This window comes from Dermacentor variabilis, chromosome 4, assembly GCF_050947875.1.
Source record: "Dermacentor variabilis isolate Ectoservices chromosome 4, ASM5094787v1, whole genome shotgun sequence".
Classification (NCBI taxonomy): domain Eukaryota; kingdom Metazoa; phylum Arthropoda; class Arachnida; order Ixodida; family Ixodidae; genus Dermacentor; species Dermacentor variabilis.
The window spans coordinates 88,969,443-88,994,603 of NC_134571.1; the positions used below are offsets into that span (position 1 = coordinate 88,969,443).

General features: G+C 46.3%; 1 long non-coding RNA gene across 1 annotated transcript in view; it reads right to left on the reverse strand.

Annotated features, from left to right (window-relative positions):
• LOC142579486 (uncharacterized) overlaps positions 1-11,698 on the reverse strand; it is a 52,066-nt gene extending 40,368 nt beyond the window's left edge. The window contains exons 1-3 of the long non-coding RNA XR_012827389.1: positions 11,593-11,698; positions 513-600; positions 82-125 (exon numbers count right to left, since the gene is read on the reverse strand). This is a non-coding gene — a long non-coding RNA (uncharacterized LOC142579486). The remainder of the gene's footprint in view (positions 1-81; positions 126-512; positions 601-11,592) is intronic.
• Between the last annotated feature and the right edge of the window lie 13,463 nt (positions 11,699-25,161).

Here is a 25,161-nt window from a genome sequence, read left to right on the forward strand (position 1 = left end):
TAATAATTTATTGCCGATTGTTTTGTAGCCCTCAGTTTAGTAAACTACACAAGAAAACGGATGTAACAAAATATATCTTACCCCAGCTGAAGAGGAATATAGGGACAAGTTGCCACTTCCTAGAGCTGAAAAAAAAAGAGAAAAGGTTCTGTCATGATAGGAAAGTAAGACATTTTCTTCCTTTTCAAGGTCTTGTGGATTGCACGTACTTATTAGGCGTAAATAAATAAAAGGTCCGGTGCCGACTGTCACTCTCCTAAGTTTATAGATTTCTGAAGCTACATACAGCCGGTAATATTACCACGGACCAGCACTATTGAGAAAGAGGCCAAGCGGTTCTGCGATTGGCGGTGACAGTTCTTATGCTGACACGAGCTGTCGCTTTTTAGTCACTCATTGATATCCTTTTGTCTATTTTATGTATACTGCCTCTCGTCTGCATGTTTCCACGTAAGTTCTCGGCGGAAGTAACATTCGTTGTGCTCTTCACGGAGCTACTCAGTGGACCCTACCTGGTGGTGGTGTTCACCTCCTGCGTTGTCGAATTGTCCAACCCGAAAAAAAAATTTTGACCGATCCTATGGTCCACATCTTGAAGATCTGCAAAAACGCATCAGCATCACCAACAGGTGGATTTAACATGTTCCCAAATGCTATGTTTAACTAAAAGCGCCACACCTCAAGTCTACTTCAGAACATACGAAGATTAACTGATTAGTTGGGAAACTGAATCAAAAGCTATACAACTGTTCAGTGACCGTAACTGCTGCGGCACTCTGCATACAAATGCTTTACGCTGTCGCATGCAGATGTAATTCGAGCCTGATGTCACACAAACAATTTGGAGGACGCTTAAGCTTCGCCTTTAAGAGTGGAAGCTCATAGCATTCAAACATGCCCGACCGCTCCTCACGCTTCCCGGCAACTGCAGCTTATGTAACCGGATTGTTTGCCACGAAACGCTGGCGGTGAACGGTACGCACGAAGGCGAGCTTTTTGGTAGAAACACGGCCTCTTGCGTGGTCAATCTTCTCTTATTGTTTTGCACTTTTATTATTTCAATCTGAGAAGATTTAACATAATAGGAATACGCTGTCGGTGTTCTGTATCATGATATTTGCTCGTTGGCTATCATGCTGAAAATTCCGAGGGACACCTTTGTAAAGAATGCAACATAGGGTGTGATAAACTGCACGGATAGAAGAAAAACCTTGGAGCCGTATAGAATGCACACGGCAATTTTTCGCTCACAGGAAGCCAACGCCGGCAAGCCAACTCTTGCTGTGCAGAAGTAACTGCACCCTGACAGCAGCCAGGCGCCTCACAACGCTCAGCGGTAGGAGCGCGCCGCCAGTGGCGTTGCAGGCGTTGCTTCTCAATGGAGCACGGGATGAGGCACTGCCATCGCTATTAGCATGGAGCCAGTGAGATATTACGCCACGCTGGCTTCACGTCTACTGACCCACTGAACCCAAGCGTACACTTCAGCAGGAACGCTGCGCTTGTACAATGCATTGCTGCCAGCAGTGGGAGGCTGAACGCCGGCCTGTTTCCGCCATTGTCCCGATTGAGCGGAGCACTGACGATGCGTCCACTTCGCTTCGTCGTTTTTGCACCTAAACTCCACATTCTGGAGTCCGTTCAAGCTCCCACGTGCAAGCCGCGCAAGCAGCGTCGATGGCGGGAAAGCACGGTGACGCTCCCAACGGCAACCGCGCATAAACACTTCTCGAGCCTTCGTATAAATGCTATTGCAGCAAAAAATACACAGATCAAACGCGTTGTTGTAGTATGACACGATGCTCGTTTAAGTTAGCGAGGTAGCAGCAATAGTGGTTGGCACGAGCAGTCTTATTGCCTATTGGGGGCGAGCTCCACCACTGGAAAAGCTGACGCCACTGTCGGCGTGACGTGGCATGAGGGATCATGTGGACGCAGCGGCCGCGTCGGCTGCTTCGGAAGCGCCGAAGCGAGCTGAAAACAAAAGTTTAAAGTCCCACCTGCGCCGCGGTTCTGATTAAGTGGTGAGGCTTTACCGCCTTGGTTGTCTGATATTTGAAAGTACTATAATAGGTAGTGGCTGCCTTTGGAGGCGCGCAGCATCGTAGGCTCTTGCTCTGTGTCGCAGTGCCGGACGTACGCAATGGAGCCCGGTGTCCGCCTTATTCACATGTAGCCGCAGGACAAGGAGCTGCGTGAAGCTCGGCCCGCGAAACTTAGAAACGGCAGTCAGCCATCAGTTGCAACTCGGGTATGCAGCAAGAACAGACGCGAGGAAGATTTCTGCTACGGCGCGAGGACTGCGATGTTCGGTGAGTAGCATAAAACGCGCACTGAGACGCTCGCCCGTGGCCGCTGCCCGGCTAACGTCATGACGGTTTGGTCTATGAACTTGTTGATGCTAGAGACTGGCAAGTTCACTTTAACAGAAAGGCTGCGGTAAGACGCACATTAAAAGAAAGGCATGGCATATGGTCACATTTGTGTTATGAATTAGTTCACTGGGTTACGAAAAAGAAGCAGAGGGAAATCGCACGCTGAGAAGACCGATAAACATACAGTTCGACGCAACTGTAGAAATAATATTGAAATGTCCAATAATATAGAAGACAAATAAAGATTGAATCGTCGCGGCGGCACATCAGAGTCGCCGTAGGCATCGAAGTGTCGATAACGAAATTATTTTTGAACAGTTCTGATAACGTCCATGCAACAATGGTTGCTAATGTACTGTGAAAGGCTCATATGCTGCGGCCTAAAGCTCACGGCACGGTGCGAAAACGCGCTCACAGCGAAAGCAAACATTGTGGGCGACATGTATGCAGACGCGCAGTAGGTCGCTGCGAACCCGTGTGATCGCTGCATTGAGGCGTCATTCTGTTATGCTCCATTTGGTTATACAGACAACCCACTATAAATATTTGCCTGTGGTTTAGGTCTGGTTAAACCTAGTTGAATTGCGAAAGGAAGAGCTGCATGGCTACGCTTCTTCTGGCGTCTCTTAAGCGCGTTGTCTCTTCCTCGCTTCGTTCTGTCGTTGTTGCGTTTCTTTCGCGCTCTCGATAACGAATAATACACTGAGGCGAAGCGCATATATATATATACCCCCGCGAGACGACACCTGCTCTCCCTCTACCCTAGCGGAGCACATCTGGTAGAGCGAGCGTCGACGCCGCTGCCGTCGACGGCGGCGCCATCTCTTGGAGCGCGGCTGCGGCGTTGCTAGGCAACAGCGGCTCAAGGTCGTTAATCGGCCGCGGCATATGACATACGGCGCGATGAGCCGAAATGGCTCGCTCGCTGGCGTAGTAAAGGGGCGCTATAACGTAAAACTATTCCAAACTTTTCTATTCAATTTCTGCAATCGGCCCTCACCGATTGGTTAAAAACATTTTGGACCATCTCCACTTTACCCGTCTATCACGGCTTCACGAAAACCGCGATAGCTCCCCATCTGATACGACGTGTACACGCTCATTATGCGTGATTTGACCGAAGAAAACTAGTTATTTCTGATTCGACGCCTTTTCGCCAATAACCCTCGGCTATTGGTAAAAAGTTTTCGGGCTGCACCCACTTCACTTGCCTGTCACGTGACGTCAAAAAAACCGCAAAAACTCACTGCGTCAAAGCGACGTGTACGCGTTAAAGATGCATTAATATGCCGAACAAAACTGAATTTTCTTCTGAATAGCCGCAGGTTGCCCCGTCCCGAAAGGAATAAAAGATGGCTGCCGCCGATCACTAAGGCGCAGGCTACTCGCACCTGCCGGAGAGCATGGGTTTACTTTCGTCCAATATACCTTTTCGCGTGGCTGTGTAACGTTTTCGAGCACTTTTGGCACGTTTGCGACCTCGTTCTGCCAACTCTTCTTTGCTGAGGATCCGCTTTAGCGGCATTCTTAACCTTCCGTTGCATGCCGCCGCGATTTTTTACCAGCCATTTCAAGTTAAGTAAGGGAAAGTGGACCAATCGCAGACGCCGGCACCACCCTCTTCATTCGGTTATCGATTTTCACTGCAGTGACTCGGCCTCATCGAATCCCTCTCCACTTGAGCCTGCTCCTCGCCTCTTGTCAGCCAATTAGATAAGGCAAGCCGCTCAGCGTAGGCAATGTTATTCGTTTTTCAAGCTGACAAAAGTGACCTCCTATGAACGAGGAAAGCGTTTGATTGGTCTGTTCGGATAACCCTGCGGATGACCGCCCGATGCTTGCGTTGGTGGTCTACGCCCCTACTTCCAGTCATGGTGACCAGGAAGTCGAAAGCTTCTATGAAGATGTGGAATCGGCGATGGGTAGAGTGAACACAAAATACACTATACTGATGGGCGACAGCCTGCTTCTTGCCAAGGAAGGCAAGAAGCAGGCTGGAGACAAGGCAGTGGGGGGATATGGCATTGGGAATAGGAATAGCAGGGGAGAGTTATTAGTAGAGTTTGCAGAACATAATAATATGAGGATAATGAATACCTTCTTCCGCAAGCGGGATAGCCGAAAGTGCACGGGGAGGAGTCCGAACGGCGAGACTAGAAATGAAATAGGCCTCATACTCTGCGCTAACCCTGGCATCATACAAAATGTGGACGTGCTCAGCAAGGTGCGCTGCAGTGACCATAGGAAGGTAACAGCTCGAATTAGCCTAGACCTGAGGAGGGAACGGAAGAAACTGGTACTAAAGAAGCCGCTCAATGAGTTAGCGGTAAGAGGGAAAATAGAAGACTTCCGGATCAAGCTACAGAACAGGTATTCGACTTTAACTCAGGAAGAGGACCTTAGTGTTGAAGCAATGAACGACAATCTTGTGGGCATCATTAAGGAGTGTGAAAGAGAAGTCGGCGGTAGCTCAGTTAGACAGGATACCAGTAAGCTATCGCAGGAGACGAAAGATCTGATCAAGAAACGCCAATGTATGAAAGCGTCTAACCCTACAGCTAGAATAGAACTGCCATAGCTTTCGAAGTTAATCAACAAGCGTAAGACGGCTGACGTAAGGAAGTATAATATGGATAGAATTGAACATGCTCTCAGGAACGGAGGAAGCCAAGAAGCAGTGAAGAAGAAACTAGGAATTGGCAAGAATCAGATGTATGCGTTAAGAGCCAAAGCCAGCAATATCTATACTAATATGGATGAGATAGTTCAAGTGGCTGAGGAGTTCTATAGAGATTTATACAGCGCCAGTGGCACCCACGACGATAATGGAAGAGAGAATAGTATAGAGGAATTTGAAATCCCGCAAGTATTGCCGGAAGAAGTAAAGGAAAGCCTTGGGAGCTATGCAAAGGGGGAAGACAGCTGGGGAGGATCAGGTAACAGTAGATTTGTTGAAGGATGGTGGGCAGATTGTTCTAGAAAAACTGGCCACCCTGTATACGCAATGCCTCATGACATCGGGCGTACCGGAATACTGGAAGAACGCTAGCATAATCCTAATCCATAAGAAAGGGCACGCCAAGGACTTGAAAAATTATAGACCGATCAGCTTACCGTCCGTTGCCTACAAACTATTTACTAAGCTAATCGCAAATATAATCAGGAACACCTTAGACTTCTGTCAAGCCAAGGACCAGGCAGGATTCTGTAAAGGCTGCTCAACAATATACCATATTCACACTATCAATCAGGTGATAGAGAAATGTGCGGAATATAACCGACCCTTATATATAGCTTTCATTGATTACGAGAAAGCGTTTGATTCTGTCGAAACCTCAGCAGTCATGGAGGCATTGCGGAATCAGGGTGTAGACGAGCCGTATGTAAAAATAATGAAAGATATCTATAGCGGCTTCACAGCCATCGTAGTCCTCCATAACGAAAGCAACAAAATCCCAATAAAGAAACGTGTCAGGCAGGGAGATACGATCTCTAATGCTATTCACAGCCTGTTTACAGGAGGTATTCAGAGACCTGGTTTGGGAAGAATTGGGGATAAAAGTTAATGCAGAATACCTTAGTAACTTGCGATTCACTGATAATATTGCCTTGCTTAGTAACTCAGGAGACCAATTGCAATGCGTGCTCACTGACCTGGAGAGGCAAAGGAGAATAGTGTGTCTAAAGATTAATCTGCAGAAAACTAAAGTAATGTTTAACAGTCTCGGAAGCGAACAGCAATTTACAATAGGTAGCGGGGCACTGGAAGTGGTAAGGGAATTCATCTACTTAGGGCATGTAGTGACGGCGGATCCGGATCATGAGACGGAAATAATCAGAAGAATAAGAATGGGCTGGGGTGCGTTTGGCAGGCATTCTCAGACCATGAACAGCAGGTTGTCATTATCCCTCAAGATAAAAGTCTATGATAGCTGTGCCTTACCAGTACTCACCTACGGGGCAGAAAACTGGAGGCTCACGAAAAGGGTTCTACTTAAATTGAGGACGACGCAACGAGCTATGGAAAGAAGAATGATGGGTGTAGCGTTAGGGGATAAGAAAAGAGCACATTGGGTGAGGGAACAAACGCGAGTTAATGACATCTTAGTTCAAATCAAGAAAAAGAAAGAAATGGGCGGGGGCAGGACATATAATGAGGAGGAAAGATAACCGATGGTCATTAAGGGTTACGGACTGGATTCCAAGGGAACGGAAGCGTAGCAGGGGGTGGCAGAAAGTTAGGTGGGCGGAGAAGATTAAGAAGTTTGCAGGGACGACATGGCCACAATGATTACATGACCGAGGTTGTGGAGAAGTATAGGAGAGGCCTTCGCCCTGCAGCGGGCGTAACCAAGATGATGATGATGATGATGGGGCCCAAGCTTTCGCTTCAAAAACATATTTCAGATAGTTTACTCGCAGCGTTTGCCTATTTTTCACGCAAGAAGCCGGTTCGGGAGACTCCATCGTGGCAACCGCGTGCAGTAGCGTTCACTCTATGTATTCGGTAAAGAGATACCGTCTGTAAACGATTCTGTGCTTTCAGTTTGCTAAAAATTATTATATCGACAGCCAAAAACTTCCCTTGTTTTGAGAGTACCTACAAAGATATCCAGGATGGCTGGCGCGTGGTGTTTTTATTGAGCGCCGTAAGCGAAACCTATGAAGAGCGCACCACGTGATCCCTCATACTACGCAAGGGAGGCGCTTCCGACAGATGGCGTCGCCGTATATCCTCGCCCCCAATAGCTGTTAGTTGCCTACGTCACCGAGGACGAAGGCAATAACGATACTTGTCGAGGGAACAGTGCTTATTGGAATCGTACGGAAATAGCGCGACGTACGTGCAAACACATTCTGGGTTCATACCTTCGAACCCTGACTTGTCCTGACGGCAATAGCGCGCAGGATAAAGAATTTCAGGCGCACAAAATCTACTTTTTGATCCATAATTGCATAGGAGCTGTTGCCACTGTTAGCTGAGCTTTCAACTAGTGCTATTCATGACACAGCTTCAGTACCTTCAATGAGTTTTTATCTTTGAAAGGCTGTGACTGATTTAATAAGAACACTACACAGTCTCGCGTGTTTGCAGGTGGCGAGATAGAGTTCGTGCCATTTCTATTTCAAGGTTTACATTCGTATTACTTAAAGAAAATGTGAAAGAATAAACAAAAAACGTAGATCCTTCCAAAACTCAAACAGCCTTGGTTGTAAACAACAAATTTCATTCAGATTGGTTAAATGGCCGTTTAGTTGGGACAGTTCTGGACGTTTTACATGCATCCAGAGAAAGGGACTAGTCCGGATAGGAATGGACCACTGGTTGCTCAAAGCGCAAGCAAATATACCGCAACGGCAGCCTACCAAATCACGAAGCATCTTAGAATGCTAGTAATGAATAGCAAGTGACAGCAAGGGACAGCAAGGGACAGCAAGGGACAGCAAGGGACCCCGTGCTACTGCTTGCTCCAAATGGCCACCGCAAGGCCTTTCTTGGTTGGCGCTGCCTGGCTTCCTTGCTTGTGTCGAGAGCAATTTGGACGAATTGCTGACTAGAATTAAATACAACCTTCATGCATCATAGCGACGTGTGAAAAGAACATAATTGTGGAAGCACAGGTCAGTTGGTGCAGCATTGTCAAGAATGAGAAAGCGCAGTACAAAGGACGGAGAACCAGGCGAAACAAAAAAAAGCAATTTATTCATGACTAAATATAACTGGGGAGAATACTTCCTTTCTTAAAAGTCAGCACGCATACGTCAACCGTATTTGCACATATCTTCTTTTTCAGCACATGCTCACTTCTCAGCACACGCTGGAATGATTAACGAAGTTTTGCAGCTTTGCACTAAAGGCGAAGCATTGGCAGTAATAGCAAATATTCAGCGTCGCGTTCCAACTCCTAGGACTCGTTGGCACCATGCAGCATGCATGCCAACTCTTGCAATGCAAAAGGAATTGCACGCTGGCAGCTACCAGGCGCTTCACAACCCCCACCACGTTCGCATGATTAAGAGCAGGGGCAGTGGCGTTGCAGGACGTCGCTTCTCAATTGAGTACGGTAGGAGACCAACAGGAACAGGAAACTATCCGCATTAGTATGTACTGTTATCTCGTCTATCAGATATGGTCACTGCATGTCGAACCAACTAGGGCACGTCAGCTGAGTGAAACAACTCCGATAGTGTCTGCCCATTCTTTAGGAGCACCCCACATTTACTTCAATCTATGACGCTATACCCACGTGAGAGGTGACGCAACAGATGACAATAGAAGCCAAAAGCAACAAGAATAAACATCTGCTGAATACAACAGTGGTGAGCTTCATTAAAAGAACTGACAACTAATTCTCATGGTACCAATTTTTTAGTGCAATTGAAAGCTTACCGGTCAGAGGGCCTAATCCTGAATTGCTAACGCGGAAAACAGTGTGGAACGTTTTTTATCAGGATTTCTTTATTTGCAATGAGGATGTAGTCGTTCATTGGAAGCACGCTGAAAACGGTGATGGGTGAGCACAATAGCGATTATACGCCGGCATTAGCGGGAGGCAGATGACAAGTGCGGCTGTAGCTGTGAGAAAGTATTGTTTTCTTTATCAAGGCGATCTTCCTGCGATTCAGTTTTTCCAAAGTGTTAGAGTATTTCGGTGATAATAGCTGCGTATTTTCGTGATTTTCTGTCCAACTGCTTTGGTATTTAACCAGTGAGAACCAAAACAATAGCATCAAAAACGAACCGACGCTTGCACACGCGATAAGCAGTTCAGCATGTTGCCGTAGCCATACGTGCGCTTTTGCTTTCCGAAGCAAAGAATAAACACGGATGTCTAATAATATACCAACTACAATTTTAAGAATTAATTTTGCTGTAGGTAATAACAGTCGGCTTACGTTCAGTAATCTCATAGAATACATCCGAAGTACCAAGGTTTCACCGGCAGGTCTAGTCATTTACTGTTCTTTTTAGATTTTCTTTGCCAATTTAACATTATAATTCCTACTGAAATCACGAGCAGCGCCCTAGAGTTCCTACTTAAATCACGAGCAGCGCCCTAGAGTCTATCACTATAAATCATGGTAATTTCATTTCCATCAACGTCTCACAACACATCCTGGCCAGTTGTCAGTCCCTTGAAGCTAAATGTTAATGCAAACCAATTCACCTAAAAGTGTTCCTTGCAAAGGCAAGGGTCACTTTTAGATGAATTGGACACTTGGACACTTCCAGGCAGACTACTTGGGCGCCGCTATGCTTCCAGGGTCAGGGTACCCCTTGGAGTGGTGGAAGAGCCACGGCAGCCGGCTGTCATGGCCCTTGGCCAGCCCTGGCCAAGGTGGCACAAAAGTACCATTCCATTGCTGCCGCACAGGTAAGGAGTGAGAGGCTGTTTTCAACCGCTTTCAATTCAATCCCTTCGACGCCAACTTGGGTCACTGGTATGCGGCCTACTTCAATCAACCTCTTTGTGGGCGACTTCAGTCACTGGCTATGTGCCACTGAAAGTGCGTCGCTCGTCAGTGGTATATAAAGTTAAAAACAAAACTCATTTAAATTTTTTTCGATGCTAGGCGGAAAAGAACCCGTGCCATGCATATCAGGGCAATTTTCAGGGAATATATATTCGGCCACATTGCGGCAGCACTGCTCAAGAGAGCAGCGTGCCAAGAGGAATGTGCGATAGAGGAGCCCAGCTGAATACACGCCTGCTGTATGACGCGTTTCATCGGTGGTAATACTATGCCTCTACATTGATTGGTCCAATGCTAATCGACTTAAAGTCGACATTTTTCTAAAGATTGGTCGTGCCGTAATTTTGTTATGTTATGATTTTGATATTTCATAGGAATTTAGGCAACAGACTCTTGAAAATGTGTCGTGGTTGCTCAACGGCACCTCAACCTACTCCTCAACGCTTTTCCCGGTTTCGTACCCTGATGCACTGGCACAATCGAAACGCGATCACAAATGACGTCTGTTTGGTTCAAAACGTCTGTTCTTGGTTGGTCGTCAGTCGAAGAAGTCGTTCGTCATTTAGGCGCTTCGTGCCTGCGGCCTGAGGCCTGTCGTGTTGGGTCGCACGCCGGCCGCGTTTCTGTGACGCCCTACTAAATTTATCAATTAGAAATTAAATATGGAAGAACGTTCGGATCCATATTATTAAAAAAAAACAGCGCTTCTGACACACGACACAGAAAAGAGTTTGGGACACAGGCCGTGAGTGTCCCAACCTCATTTCTGTGTCCTGTGTCGGTAGCGCTGTCTTTTTTTTTTTTTTTAATTATACGGAAAACCACCAATTCGCCCAATCTGCCGTTCTTCTTGAATTCCGACCCAGTTTAGTGCTTTCGCAATCGTGGCGCCAATTTTCTTTCGATCTCTTGCCGTATTCTCTAGCAAATACGTTCTTCTCCGTATAACTGACGGCTCAGTGGTACTTGGCAGCAATCAATGACATTAAAAGCAGTCAATGTTTTCCTTCAGATTCTATGCTCTTTAATGGGGATTCGATGCGCCAGACTACAAGGAAACCTACGTAAGCTTTCATCCTTACTGCAGCCATATGTGACCCCTTGAAGTTTGCATTTCACCGTGACCGTGTCTTAAGTAGCGACAAGCTTTGAAGCACCGCTGACGAACCGACGAATATCATTGGGAGGCGCTCATTTCTGGCAGCCACGTTCTTCCTAATTCTGTTCCCCCGCAGCCGTGCAAGTTACTGCGGGGCCAGTCATTTGCACGCAGTAAGCAGCGTTTCATTGCGCGTTAACTTTTTTGTCTTTTCCTTGTGCGAAGAACTTCCTGCGGTCGACGGGACCGTAGAAACGCGGCAGACGTATCGCGCGGCCGCAATACAACGCTGCTGGCGTCGTGGTAGAGATGGGTTGAGAACGGTCGCCACCACTAAGTACAGTTCCCAACTACGGCGACAAATTTCGCGTTCGGCCTCACCACTGCAGTACTAAGCCGCTTTTGGATTCGTATTTGACTGTATGGTGCCATGAATGAAACTTATATTTGACTCATGCGACGCAGCAGCGGCCGTTGACGGTCGGGTGCCCTATCTACGCGGTGGGCCGCTTCGGGAGGTTAGGAAAAACGCGGTGGCCGACGCCGGCTGCGTGCGAGAGATGTCGCTACCTAAACAAGAGCTGAAAATCTAGGGACTTCACTACCAACAAGATGGTGCGAAATAAGTGGCATTTGACTTACGTTGACGGGGCCAGGGGTCGGCGACGAAGCGCCTACGGGGCAGCCGTACTCAGCGCCGAATTTTCATCTTTTGCACACGAGGGCACGTGCCCACGAGGCTCCCTATCTTCTATGTTTAATGATGATGATGATCGCAGCCAAAAATGCTACTGATCGCATATCGGTATTAAGCTAAACATTTAATGTTGTTGTCACTGATTCCCTCTAATTCTCGAGATCAGTGTGTATTACGAGAGCAAGAAGATCCAAATTTAAAGGCATGGTAAACATAATAAGCAAAATAAACGAACCTCTGGTAAACAAATGAACAAAATGGGCAGGAAACCGCAAGAGCGCGTAGCTATTGTTGCAAAAATACTTTAACACTTTGGAAAACATGAATCGCAGGATCATCGACTTGATAAACAATATAATACTTTCTCACACCTACGGCCGCACTTGTCGTTTGGCGTCCACTAGTGGAGGCCAAAAATCGTTATCGCACTCACCTATCACAGTTTACAGCATGCTCCACTGAACGACCTCATCCGCAGTGTAGATCGACAAATTCTGATGAAAAATGTTGCACGGCGTTTTCCGCGTTACTACTTCATGATTAGACGCTGTGGCCGGTAAGCTTTCCATTGCACTAAAAAATGTGGCTACCATGAAAATAGGTTGTCATTCACTTTAAGGTATTCGCAGAAACACCCTGCATATTGTGCCTATGTGTGTGTACTTATGTTCTGGTAAATTTAGTGCAATTTATTTAGGATTATGAGGAGAACATATACCCTAAATCGAGAATTTCTGTGCCTATAGATTTGGAAATTCTTCGTCAAAGTATGCGAAACATAACTAGTGTAGATGATGTCGGAGGGGCACTAAAAGAGAATGAAGGCTGGGGGCTTCATTGTTGCTCTCGCTCCTCCACTTCTACAGCTGGCACCACGAAATGCTTTGCTGTGCCTTGTCCTTTCCGGATGCATGAAAGTGTAGCGTTTAGTAGACTTTCTTAATGTTCTGTGAGAGTTAAGTAGCCTTGTAGATGCTTGCATATCGTGTACTATATGAAAGCGATGCGTCCAGAAGCACTGCAGTACAACGCCTTCCTGATTTTCGAACGGGCAAAGCAGAACGACTAGGCTCAGAGACAACTCTCTCAAGCCCACCTGTGCAGCAGCCGGCGTGGAAACTGCTCGGAAACGCAAACACGCACAACGTTCTCCTTGTCGTTGGCGTTCGGCTGAAATTGCTCGAAATGGACGTCTGAACGTGCGTAGACACCAAATGTATATTCTCGGCACATTTTATGTTTTATTGAAGCTAAAATAACAGAAAGATATGCAGTCACCCTGTGATTCATTGCCCTACGCCTATATATGACCACATGCTGTCCAAACTGAGTGTTCACGGACGCTCTGTCCGCCGTCCACGACCAGTGTGTTTCAAATTCCACTCCCTGAGCACAATGTAGCAGGTGGACTGACTCCTAATCAGCCGACACTGCACAAATATATTGTCGCATTGCGTGCCGCGAACGGCGCTTTCTGCGCAAGGCCGGAATTCAGTCCGCTTCGCGCAAACGCGCGTGTGTGGATCCCGCCTCGACGCTCGCTGAACCCTAATGCGTTTGCACCCGGTGGTGAAGCTTGGCTGCGTCTAAAATAGAAAGGCGGATAAGAAGTCTCGACTGCACGTCGCGAATACATTATTTCATTTGACCTCGCATTCTTGTCGTTGCCAGGTTTCTCAAATTTTATGAGCCTTTGACGGCGGTAGAGATGCGTTCCACGGAAAACCGCTATTCTAAGCCTTACTTCAAGTAAACGATGGTCGGGCGTTTCTGCTTAGCAGTATTTACTGAGTAGTGCACGCGCGCTTAATTTTCAATGTCTCCATCGTCACGTTAGCCTCCATGCCTCTCACAACTGCTTCGGTTCCTCACATCATTGGCGCGAATTTTCTTACCATCATAAGCTTGCTGCGTGCCTTAGCTCAGTGCCTGTGGAATTCTACTGGCGAACACGAGGTCGCGTGTTCGATCCCCGGTGACCCTATTTTGATGGGAGACCAAATGTAAAAATGCTGGTGTACTTTAATTTAGGTGCACATTAGCGAGCTACAGGTGACAAAAATAAACCGTAGCCCTGTACTACGGCGTTTGCTATGCATCCAGTGTTGCTTTGTAGTGTTAAATCTCATGAATTATCTTTCTCGGCGGTCCAACGTCATTGCACGTCTACTTTTATTTTTGTTTACATGGATAAATGCAGAGCTGTTGGCAACAAGAGATGACTCCAGCTGTCCGTTTTTACGACAAACAGGAAAGTGTATCGCAAATCACACAACAGTACTAAGGTAAAAAAAAACAACTACATAAAGCATGCACAATAACAAAATAGCTAAGGAGTGAATGTCACAACAGAGATAGAGTGCTCGAAGTGTGGCAAAATGCTATTAATACATTACACACACACAAAATGTCCCAGGAGAGAAAGATGCGCACTTTGGTAGGCGGACAGGGTCAGATGCAAGGTGGACAGATGGACTGTGTTCTCAAGGCAAAGCAATGTTCTTGCTTTCGGTTACTTATCTGCGCACATGCTCGGTCAAAGCGCCGTTACCAAGAAGTATTTCCCCGTTGGCCGGTGTTCGGGGGCGCCCTACCATCGGTCACACACCCCTTATCGGCGTGTTAACAAAACAACGATCATGACAATCGCGAATTGCAAGCAGCACTAAGGTACAAGAGCAGTTTTTGTGAATATGAACCTCGTTTTCAATTAGAATGATGCTATAGGAATGGTGGGCGCCTCTACGCGGCACCGACTACTCTTCCTCGCGCGGCGAAGAAACGCAAATTACAAAAATCGGTGAAGAAGAGCACATATAGTCGAACAGCACAAACGCACGCAACGTTCTGCTCACTAGTCCAGGAAGCCACAGAAGGTAGTACAGGAACACCTACTTAATAGGCACAAATATGTATAAAGAAAGACAGTTCCAGAAATAACAAAAATACGAAACCCAATTTCCTTATAACCCTTTGCGAAGACCCAACCCTGATCAACAGGCCAGACGCTGTGCTTCGCTTCGAAAATACCGTGAGGCACACGAGTATTACATCACCGCCCCAAAGGTGCTGTAATGGCACAGCCGAACTACCTTTTCTTGCGAACTGCATCCCTAAAGCCTGAGCCCTAAGTACTCCGCATCCAAGGCCATTTCTTTTCGTGTTCTTTTATCGTTTCTTTTTTTCATTCTGCGCACCGATTCACTTCACCGTTTCAACTCGCACTTTTATTCCTCAGCCAGCAGGCTTATTTACAGACACGTCATGCACTCTTTTTTTTCTGAGATGCATCGTGATTTCGGCATGTAAAATCCCAGAATTCATTCATTTTCTGAGATACTATGCCCAGGTGTCTGCCGATTCCGTAATTCACCTGCGGGGCGTGTTTGATGCGGCAGGGCGCAGAACGCATGGTGATGCCTCCCTTGCTTGCCTATTCCCCACAACTACGTGCTAATGTGCAATAATATGTGATAACTCTGACTACAGCCACAAGCGTCGTTTACCCTGTTGTCTGTTGCCTTGTCGACTGGAAATAGGGTGAACTTGGTAAACGTTGATGACTTGGAATCTGGGCTCGCTTAGCAACATGTTCGAGCACTTTAAAAAGACCTGCCTTGATCTTCATTGGCAGCTGGCAACGTGTCTTTTTCTCACTGGTAACCGAAATACACATCCTAGTGCTATTCGTTTTCACTTACAGCCATCGGGATCCCGCCTGGAATGATGCTTAACTTACTCAAAGCTAATAACTTACCTGCTAATAGTGCTAAAAATAGTACTTATAATGCTAATAACTTAGCTGCTAATAAAGAAAAGAACAGGTCAGCGCTACGCGCGAATAAAATACCTTGTTTCCACACTACCATCCGAGTTTCACTTCGATCGAATGGATGGACCTACGGACGGATGTACAGGTGCTCGTTATAACGCCGCAGTGACAGTTGCCCCAATGCTCGTTATTTTTTACGTGGCAGGTGAACCACGGCGCGTTAGGCAAAGTATGACTGCAGATAAAGACGCACTTACAGAGCTAGCTTACAGATTAACTTACACAGAGCTATCTGGGTCTCATTTCTGTGGCCATTCCTCTCGTATTGAGCTGCTGTTTACCTTTTTACTGACTAGCCCCCATTTACGTTTTAGTTAAGTATGTCATTTCACTTTGCTGGTGTATTTTATCTGAACCTTTCGCAGACATGGGCTCGTCTGTCCAGCAATATGACATGAACATTGATCACGCGACGAGGTTCGGAGCCTCGTCGCATGATCGACGCAGAGCTTTGGGGCTATGGTACTTATGGACACGCCCAAAGATTCAACCACTGCAGCGTTAGATTTTATGTGCGGATAGATGAATATGCCCCCGCACAATAGATCGTGTCCAAAACATGGTGTATGTGAGCTTTTTTTCCGGCTCATGCAGTCTGCAAGAGCGTGGTCTTCAAGATTGATTGGTGTTTCTTGGAGGCAGCCGTCACAGGGGCGTGGATTTGGACACCCCCTATTCTTTAAGGAGAGGACAGTGCACTAAGCGCCAAAATCAAACCAGAAGGGCACTGCAACATTTGTGAAAATACAAGGTAAGTTTTCTTCTTGTGCTTGCGAGGAAGAATCCCGTTCAGAACGCACCTCGTGCTGGAAATATAAAAGGGACACTAAAGAGAAACACCAAGTCAGTTCTGCTAGGCTTGTACAGTGTTCATTTGAAACTGTTTTCGTTAATTTCACAATAGTAGCTTGATTATTTGAAAAGAAAATTAAGGTGAAATTTCATTTCTTCTTCTTTACCGCTATCTTAAAGTTTCTCGATGAAACCCAAGCGCTAGTACGCCAGTGTGACGTCGACTTCAAAGTACGTATGTTCTTATGTTTGGGCCTGCTTGGCTTAGTGAAAGTTCGCAAAACTTCTCACGTTAATCCTTTTTTTTCATTTATTAAACAATGTAGTCCATCTTAAGCGATAAGCTGTTAACGGGGCCTCGGCATACGTTGTTGAAATCTATGACATCACGACGAACAGGTATGGGAACATTTAAGGCAGCGTCGCCACCCGTCTTTAATTCTTGCTAACTTTTTGGCGTACCAAACCTCTTTTCACTGTAAGAGTACCTCTGTTGGTATTGTGGGATGGCAATTTACTAATGCAGGAAGGATGACTTCTTTTTTTTAGTCCCTTTATAGCGTATTCTTTACCCGATTTTGCTATTGCTTTGATATTTGATATTACTTTGATATTGCTTTGCGGCAGAGCTCAGCCACAAAGCAATAAAAAATTTTCCGAACAACAAACATTTTGAGCACCTTAAGATATGGATGCGCTTGGGCGCAAAACTTAACGCGTCTAGCAATGAAACACAGCAGCAACTCCAGCGTTGTGAAGCATATTACTGAACGGTGCATACTTGATTAAGAAATCTATGTTTTCTGAGCTTGAAATAGCTTTCGGTGTTTCAAAATTCCGGTTAAATACTTTTCTTTCGCTGTGTTTTGCGCTCTTGATGAACCTACTCGTAGATGCACACCAGTAACGCGCTGTCTTGCTGATGATTGCTTTCTGAATAACATATACCATTTAACCACATGCTTGTGACTTGGTTTTGTCGGCATTCTAATCACCGCTGTGGGGCTCACGGCTAAGGATAACCTGAGTTAGCAAAATTGTCGAGTCAAGCATATAAGCGTATGCAGTGAGACCTCCCGTTATTTGCTAAACCGGAAGCAAAAGAAAAGTCCCGGTTTCACAAGGTGCGTTCGTACAAGCCGATCCCGCAGCAAGACGTAATCTTATCAGCCGACAGCAAAACAGCAGATAAATGAAAGAAAAAAAGAAAGAAAGAAAGAAAGAAAGAAAGAAAGAAAGAAAGAAAGAAAGAAAGAAAGAAAGAAAGAAAGAAAGAAAGAAAGAAAGAAAGGAAAAGAAACAGGATGTAACTATTCTCTGAACTTTTGTGCAGTCTATGCACGTGATCGCGTTAAGTCACGTTATCTACATAGTCGGTGTGATGACTACAGCACGGAACAACGTCAAGTTCTTAATTTATTCTCGAACATGAACACAGCCCTATGGTTCATACTAACCCCAGGCTAATCAAAGACAATAAGCAAGTTGTGACTGCCTGGCATATACATAAGTGCTTACATTTATGTATGACGGCATGTACTGGAAGAAACCTGATTGCCAAAGGACTGTTTCACAGTGAAGCTGTTAGAACCTCACTGAGTTTCTCTTGACGTTCGCAGCTTCGCTTAGCTGAGGGAGAGAGAGCTGAGCGAGAGTGAAAGCGGAGTAAAAGAATAGCATTGCGCAGCGAAGGTGGGTGGAGCCTAGCGGAGGGAGCGGCGGGCACGCGAGTGAGGAACGCGGCCCGCACGCGCGCCCTCTCCTATCACGCGCGAGGCGAGGGAGGTCAAGCGAGGGAGGAGGGACGCTCTTCTCCGACGGCTGCTGGGTGCCTTGATGTCCTCGTCGCCCGCCGCTCCGTACAGAGCGGAGACAGCCGAGGCGTCTGCTACGGTGTTAGCCATGCGAATCGAGGACGCCGTAGAGACACCTTGGGCGGACGCCGTAGGGACGCGTTGCCGGTGCTCGTGTGCCTTGTGCGCGGTTTGGCACTACTGGCCTTCCCGCAGCTCCACCTGTCTCTGGTGTTTGCGATAGCTGAGCCACGCATATTTTTTCTTTTACTGCCGCAGCATGCGTCCGGTTTATACCTGCACCCGCCATTGTTTACTTGCACCACGATGGATGCCCAGACGTCCATCATGTTCCATACTCAGGTTATTGACTTTCAGGGTTTCTTTGTTTTTCGTTTTCCTTTTAATAAAGTCTTCAAACATGCGCTTCACCTTAACCCGTTCCCTCTTCCTGGTGTTAACAGCTCAAAATGTAGACGGGGACACGAGACATGAAGATGACACCACGAGAGCTGACTTTCAACGTTTATTTGAAAGAAACACGGCTTCTTATACATTTGCCCACAGGAATCACACGTGTCACAGACGCGTCATTGCACATCATGTGACACACGCACCTATGGTCACTGAAGAAAATGATTGTACGTGCAAAAGCTCAAGTTCATTTTTTGTTCGCAACAAGGATGGCGCGCTAACACATCGGTCACGAAGTCTGGCAATCTCAGCTGCCTCAATAATCTCCCGAACCAGCTGGCCGTTGTGTTTTCCAGCATTTCACAGTATCTGAATTGTGCTGTGAAGTGCCGAAAAACAATGACCTGCTGGTTCAATACATAACTAAGGCAGCCGAGATTGCCAGACTTCATGACTGATGTGTTAGCACGCCGTCCTTGTTGTTAAAAGAAAGGAACTTGAGCTTTTGCACGTGCAATCATTTTCTTGTGTGCGCAGAAGTGCATGTGTCATATGATGTGCAATGACGTGTCTGTGACACGTGTGATGCCTGTGGGCAAATGTATAAGAAGCCTTGTTTCTTTCAAATAAACGTTGCTGAAAGTCAGCGCTCGTGGTGTCGTCTTCTCGTCTCGTGTCCCCCTCTAAGTTTCGTGTTGCTCGACAGCCAGCATCTCGCCTGCTCGCCTTCCTATATTTAGTTTATGCGTTCCTTCATTTATTTTTTTTCCTTTTAGTGAATAATTTTCTTCTTTCTTCGCGCCCTTTTTCGTTTTCTTTTGTTTTTATCTTTGGTTTATTTTCATTTCATATTTCATTCTAGCTGTGACATTTCGTTAGGCTATCATCTCCAGCTACTATCTGAATATTTGTCTCTCACGATCATCTGTTAGCCTCTTACGTATTAAGCATTTGCTCATATAAATGAAGTGGGCTATTATTGGAATTTAGCTGCCGTGACTCAGCATGCGTCTTTACCTTAACTTGTGTTAGTCCAGTTACTTCAGTGATCACTTTTTGTTGCGTGCGATTGCGTCCGGCGAGAAAATTAGTCTGTCCTCCTGCCTTCGGTCAATCCGATTCTGCTGCTTTAGTACACCCCCTGCCCCACTTCTACCGGCTACATCCGCTAACCTCGTGTCGACAAAGCTGGTCCACGACTTGGTGCCCGTATCTACTCGTCCATCTTTATCGCACATATTTGCATACGGTGCTCCGCACAGAAGCACGATTTCTGCGTGTCACAAAAGCTGCACATGTAGACACTGTAGGCTGCAAGGCCACACCACTGTTACCGGGGAGGCAGTTGAGCTAATCGCTGACTATTCTGGGACTTAGTGGAGACGGAGGTACAGAACAAGAAGGACGCCAGATCTAACCTTGAGTCTGTGTCACGTGTCGCTCTGGTCCTGCCTCTGCTACTTCAAAAGCGAGCTGCACTAGCTGTTTCTGGGCGTTAGCTTTTGCTGCGCGTCACGTAATTTCCCAAGACGTATTTTCACCCAGAGGCAAGTTTGATCAAACCTGATGCAGTAGCCTTGCAAAGCACCGTCGTTTGTAGCTCCTTACTGCAAACACGCCTCGTTCGCATGTATTTAAGCTTCAACGAGCCGCATCAGCCGCCATTAATTGTGCACTGATGACAACGCATTGGGCCTCTCGCAGGCAACGGCGCGATGACCAGAAGAACGCGTGTAAATACGCACGCTATCATAAAGACACCTACACAAATTCGGTTGCGGAAGCCCAGTAAGTATAAAAAAGCTAACAAATGTGTTGGCTTTAAGCTAAAGTACTTTGCTACAAACGAAGACCGACTGCTGCACATGGGCGGGAATGGAAGAAGGGAGTTTTCATTTCTCCGAAAAAGAATTAATAGAAATGTTTCCGTTGCAGCAGAAGTGCTCAAAAAAGAAAGGTAAACTGAGCAAGTTGGTACGTATTCATTCTGTAACTTCAACAACAAAAGTCGACCAGGGTGGCAGGACATGTCCTGGTGTTTCCTTTTCCTCCTCGTGTACGCTTGTCGCGCTGCAGAATCAACAAAGCTTGTGGATGAAGGTACAGAAAGCTGGCATGCTCGAGCTTTCAAACTTCCGGTAGCTTTGATTATTAGTGTTTTGACAATGTTTTGGTTTTCCACGCATGACGCAATTTTCTCGACGTATAATGCCGAAGGTACCCAATTTTCTAGCGCGCGTTTCACTGCCTTAAACAACTGCGGTAATTCGTGTCGCTGCTGAGAGCTTCCCAATTGTGACGGGCGTTGGGCAGCTCGATTTTCATCATCATCATCATCATCATCATCATCATCATCATCATCATCATCATCATCATCAGCCTGGTTACGCCCACTGCAGGGCAAAGGCCTCCCCCATACTTCTCCAACAACCCCGGTCATGTACTAATTGTGGCCATGCCGTCCCTGCAAACTTCTTAATCTCATCCGCCCACCTAACTTTCTGCCGCCCCCTGCTACGCTTCCCTTCCCTTGGGATCCAGATTTTCGCTCTCTGCTAATCTTGTGTTTTTCTACGGCTCATCCATTCTCATCCCTAAGCCCATTTCTCTTGCGTAGAGGAGCAAACCGGACGCGCGTCTGGTTGAGCTCTCTACTTTTTCTTCCTTCTTTTCCTTCTCCTGCTCTACGGGTCGTAATGGGTGGTATTTATGGGGCGCGTGAAGGGTTTGTTTAATGTGAATCTCTGTAGAAATTCCCGTTTCTGGCAGCTTTGTGCGCGAAATAATGGTGAGAATACATCGGCGATTTCTCCAACTCCGAACTCATCTACAGGGACAGCAGCAGGATCACACGGTCAATGCCGCCATTTTCTCCGAGACTTCTTTGCGACTTGTCTTGTGTCCCAGACAGTGGCGCGTACCCACTATGGGGGATTGGCCAAGAAGGAGGCAGTTTTCCTTAAGGTTAGAAGTATAGAGAAACTAGATTTGAATAGTGGGGCGTGGGACGATAGAACTGTAATTTAGACTTGCAATGAAAATATTCCTTGCAACTTCTTTGCACCACGTCGTCTTTGGATTCTACAGCGATGCCTGCTGTTGCTTGTGGAATACATGCGCAGATGCCGCCACTCAGAGCGTGCGAGGAGCATGAAACCCCGCATAATTTGTCGCACGTGGCCGTTGCACGATAGCTAAGTGTTTAGCACCTTAGGCTCCTAAGCGCACATTGCCACACGGGACTGAGCTCGACCCTCGGTAGTGGTGAGGGTTAGGGGGCAGTTGATGATGGTTAAGTGGCCTGACGACGTCGAGATGGCGTAACAGAACTGACAGATGTACGTACAGACGGACAGATAGACAGAGAAATGGGTGGGCGGACGGACGGACTGATGGACACAGTCAGGCGAGCTTCAGAGCTCTTAACTACTGTTGCGGTAAAATGAGTCGAGTGGCTGCACCAGGAAATGCTCGAGCCAGCACTGGAAGCCCAAAATGAAAGGCGGACGAAACGACACCACGGCGCTGGCCTATAGTTCGCTCGTGAAGAGATAAAAAAGAAAGAATAAAAGTAGGTCAAAACTCGTTAAATTTCGGTTGTCCCTCGTGTTTGGCAAAAGTTCTCGTTCGAAGCAGGACAGAAGGAAATTAAAAATATCTAAGATTTTCTGTGTCATAATCGACGATCTAATTAAGAGGTTGCGTATTCCGGAGGGCACGGGATTAATTTTTGCTACCCCGGGTTCTTTAGAGTTCAATGCATGGTTCACGAAGGTTTTCCATTCCGCCCTAGTTGGAATGCGACATCGCGACCTCGTGCTTAACAGTACGACGCGATATAGTCACTGACTTTCGACGGCGGCAGAAGGCTTCTGAACATAGTTGTGAATGAGTTCGCACTTTTCAATCGCGGCCTCTTATTCTGATTTGTTGCTACTAGCATTTTGACCATCACCCAAGCAGACTGTCATTCTCTAAGGATTGGAAGACAGACTTTCTGCTCCTGCCATACCAGTACAAAGAAACCATTTCCCAGGGCCTTAGAATAAAAATGAAGCTTCAGTGAAAATCCCGAAGCCCCTGATAGTTTTCTTAGGTCAGCCAGGACTTACACACTCTTAGAAGAAAGACAGCCAAGACATACACACACACACTCAAGAAACAAATGAAGCACTTGGGCTTCATTCGTTAATGTTCTTAAATAATAGTTTTCTACATTTGTTTACTTTTCTCGTTGCCGCTTCAGGTCGATTCATTCACCTTGTCTGAAGTTGCAAGTCCAGTATGGGCCCAGATCCGCATATTTATTTTAACTTTCTGTCTCTTGTGCGGGTGCGATGAGACCCTAGAGCACCTTCTTTGTCACTGTCCACCTTTTTTTGACACTAAACGACGTATTCTACAAGCTAAACACAACCTGTTAGTAATATAGCGCTCTCAGAAGAAAAGATACTTGGACCATGGCCTATGCATTCGTACGTGCAATAAGCCACAAAAGCCCTTCTTCATTTTGTGAAGGGTACTGGATTGTACGAACGTTTGTGACAGAGGAGATTCCTCTGCGACTGACTCTTTGAATGGCTGACTCTATTATTTTTTTCTTTTCTCTTCTTATATATTCTTCCCCTTTCCCCCTCCCCAAGTGTATACGATAGCCAACAGGGCACGTTCTTTTTTAACTTCCATACCTTTCCCTCTTCGTTTCTCTCTCTCTGTCTGTCTCTGTTTTTTTTTTTCTGGAATCTGCGCTCTCGTCTGTTTGGTGGATCTGCTTTGCGACACGTGCTATCCAATTGTTGTTTATTGAAAAAGCAAACGGAACGTCCGGAGAACCATTAGTGATGACCAAACTGTGCGATGGTCCATTCTTCGCGTCAACGCAGAGCAAACATGGCTCAAGTTCAACGTCTATCGGTACGACTTGAAAACATTGAGAAAAGCAAAACGGCCACTCTCTTTTGTTACCCATGGTGAATCTGCTAAAACAAGATTTTTATGTGTATGTAAATAAGGCCATAAACAATTAAACAAAAAAACAGCTTTATAAAACACTTTACCTGCCCTGATCTCATTCGTTTTCCCAAGGAATAAATGCGATGGCCTGCAAAATATATTCACATATATCGTTGCTTTTGCTGTTTGCGTGTTTTCACATCGTCGCTTCTGGCATTTCTGTGGCATGATAACCTTCATGATGTGGCTTGGAGCAGAAGAAAAGGCGATTTCGATTCAATGCACAAACACAAAAATAAGATTAGAAAGCGAAACACACATAAATAAAAGCTGCGCATGTGGTCAACGAAGCGCTCGTTGTTCCCACTAATGGTGCACTCCAAAGCTTATGTCCCTGGAACACGCCACGAAAAAGCCCGCTCTGTAAGCTACGCGTAATGGCCAAACATAAGCACTATAAATAACCGTGCTTCTATGGGTTGTACATGAGGGGCGCTGTCACATGAACATAATAAATAAAATAAATAAACAAGTGAGGCATAATGTCTGGCTTCTTCAAAGCACTGAGGAGACGTAGTTCACAACGAATGTCGCTCACGGGCAAACGAGCTACCAGCAAAGCCCTTATAAGTATGGATCAAACGGAGCGAGTAATGCCTACGGGGTAGTTTATAGGAGTTGAAATTGGTAAAATACAGATCGTGGCCACCCACAGATCCTTTCTTACCATTGCCGATGTTAGGCACTCCAGCAGCCAAAATAGGAAAATATGAGACAGGAAGATGCTTGGAAATAAACTTGAGGTCATAATCCTTGAGAGAGCCGATGGGACAGCAGAAAAAATGTTGCCTCAACATTGAAACAGCGAGTGTCCTTTGAGGCGCCTGACTATACCTACGGGCTCTAGCGAATCAAATTATATTTGTTGTAGCTTCACACACCAGAATTGCTTTACCTTTATGTTATTTTGCTTCTTTCTAAGGTACGAGCTCTTTAACGCATAAACACGCGGATTACTAGAACCATCGTTGAAGCAGCATGAAGTTTATGTGAAGACACGACTTTTGCGATAGCGCTGGTTGTAGAAAATCAAAGTTGGATACGACTACCGTGGAGGACGCGAAGGACCTCGAAAAGTAAGATGGGGAGCAATGTTGAAACCAAAATCAGGATTGATATCGGAAGGAAGCAAAGAGGTGCACAGCGTATTAAAATGCACCGTGCAGAGTGCTCTTTTTTTTTTTAAGTGCGGAAGAATTTCTATGCCTACCCAATGAGGAAACCCGTCCGTTCGTCACTCCATCCGTCACGTGTGACAATCGCTTTCTAGTTGGGGTCCGCAGAAGTGAGGGAATTGACTGTCGTGTTGTCTCTAGCTTCAACGCGAACTAAGCGACTAGAACACAGAGCACACAAAGCTATCAGCACTCAGCGCACTGTGTCCCCATCGCAGATCACCTTCAAGATAAGGCACGCGCGGCTGCGCTTTCCGCAACCGCTGCCGGAGTACAAACGATCAGTGTTCATAATGGTTCGGCGCGGAGGCATAAGGCGCTAAAGAGCGATAACAGTCTATAATGATCGCAACATTATCAGCTAACCTGGCGCCGCCACATGCAGTAGTTTGCTTGCGTAATCGATCCACCTTGCGCCGCCGTCCGCATCAATTTGTGTCGCCGCAGCGCTATCGTTTACACTGGTCTGTTTCATAAGTTTCAGAACAATTACAA